Consider the following 2,176-nt stretch of genomic DNA (forward strand, 5'->3'; position numbering starts at 1 on the left):
GATAAAAACTTAAACTTCTCTGAGTTTAAAGCCTACTACTGTGAAAGAGATTAAACTAATAATTACAGACAAATCTAGTAAGTTCAATTATGATGAAAGCGATAAAGGGACCTCAATCTTGTCAGGGTGTCTTCCTGAGGAAGGGACATGTAAGCTGAGACCAGAAGTGGGGAGTCAGATGAGCTGGGGTGGAGGGCAGAAGAATGAAAGTGAACTTAACCAGCTGTCTTCTTTTTTTTGTTTTAAGTTTATTTATTTTTTTATCGCTTCTCGGCCTTCTGGCTAAGATCAAGTGTAGTATCTGTTCTTATCAGTTTAAGTTTATTTATTTTTGAGAGAGAGACATGATGGGGGAGGGGCAGAGAGAGAGGGAGGGAGGTACTCCCAAGCAGGCAAGCGGGCTCCACGCTGCCAGCCCAAAGCCCAATGCGGGGCTCAGACCCACGAAACCCTCAGATCAAGACCTGAGCCAAACCCAAAAGTCGGATGCCTAACAGACTGAGCCACCCAGGCGCCCCCAGCTGCCTTATTCCTGTAGGTAATCACATACACATGGGACAAAGATAAATTTTAGTGAAAAAATTTAAATTTGTCATAATAAAGTAATGGCATGTGCAACGTTGTGACATAGGAAGGAATCTCACAGTTTCTGAATGCTTAAAGAAGGCCAGTGTGGCTGGAATGAACAAAGGGAGGAGAGTGGCAAGAAGGTGAAATGAAAGTATAGAGGGGCCAGATGTGCAGGACCCCACGGACTCTAGACTGTGAAGATGCGATGAGATAATAAATATAAAAATTTGGCCCAGGAGCGTCTGGGTGGCTCAGTCGGTTAAGCGTTCAACTTCGGCTCAGGTCATGATCTCACAGTCTGTGGGTTCGAGCCCCACACCAGGCTCTGTGCTGACAGCTAGCTCAGAGCCTGGAGCCTGCGTCAGATTCTGTTCTCCCTCTCTCTCTGACCCTCCCCTGCTCACCCTGTCTCTCTCTCTCTTAAAAATAAATAAAACATTAAAAACATTTTTCTGGCCCATAACAACTCTTCATCTAACATCGATTCCTTCCTCAGTTTCCTTCTGTGACATAGAGTTTCTCACCTCCATTATCATTTTTATTAGTGCTCTTCATTTTTTAGTATTTTAAATTAAGCCAAGTCATTTCACTTATATATTCCCATCTCCTAAGTTTCTACTATAAGTACTCTCATCAAAAGTTTATGACTACTGCCAAATAATGCAAGACTTTTTTGAAATTATTCATGTTTTCCTTACACGTTATGATGGGTGTCACACATATGAATATATGCAAATTTGTGTACTACTTATACATGCAAATTTATAAATATTAACCAGCAAAGGTCAAAATTACTTATGTTTAAATTATTCTAAAGCAGTCTGTTCTATTCCAAAGCACTGTGTCACCTTTCATTCCACCCTTCACATGCTTTATTTTTAACTGTTTTGTCTTTTTCCAGATTTTAAAAACGATTCCACTGCTAGATTTTTTGCTCTATTTTTTAAACAAATGAGAATATGTGATTCTTGAAAATCTATTTCAGTCTTTGTACAACTATAATAATAAAGAGGCAAAAGGTATGAAACTGGAAACAAGTGAACTTAACTGCTCAAACTGATTCTGAACTTGTCGGAGAAAGGCGTTGATCAGAGCAGAAAAAGTAGGAAGAAAATATTACAAATTACTTTGATTAGCTGCTTCTGCATTCTCTTGAACTATTTACCTCTCAACTGGTAAACACGTGTTCAGCTATCCCGGACTAATTCTACATGAGCCATATATCAGATTGATTCTCCAAACAATATAAGGAATGGAAGGTTAAAAGTTTTAGTGCTGGGCGCCTGCATGGCTCAGTTGGTTAAGTGTCCGGCTTTGGCTCAGGTCATGATCTCACAGTTCATGGGTTTGAGTCAAGCATTGGGTTCTGTGCTGACAGCTCAGAGCCTGGAGCCTGCTTTGGATTCTGTGTCTCCCTCTTTCTCTGACCCTCTCTGGCTTGTACTGTCTTTGTCTCTCTCTCAAAAATAAATGAAAAATAGAAAAAAAATTTTTTTTAAGTTTTAGTTCTTACTACATTAAATTAATGAAGTAATTCATACAAAAACAGAGGCATGTTACACCTTGTATTTTATGTGGTTTCACCTGTGACATAGGTGCTGTGTTT

General features: G+C 39.6%; 1 pseudogene; it reads left to right on the forward strand.

Moving 5' to 3' along the window:
- The first annotated feature begins 262 nt into the window (after positions 1–262).
- LOC115297369 lies at positions 263–387 on the forward strand (annotated as a pseudogene).
- The last annotated feature ends 1,789 nt before the right edge of the window (positions 388–2,176 follow it).

Source organism: Suricata suricatta, chromosome 7 (assembly GCF_006229205.1).
Source record: "Suricata suricatta isolate VVHF042 chromosome 7, meerkat_22Aug2017_6uvM2_HiC, whole genome shotgun sequence".
Lineage (NCBI taxonomy): Eukaryota > Metazoa > Chordata > Mammalia > Carnivora > Herpestidae > Suricata > Suricata suricatta.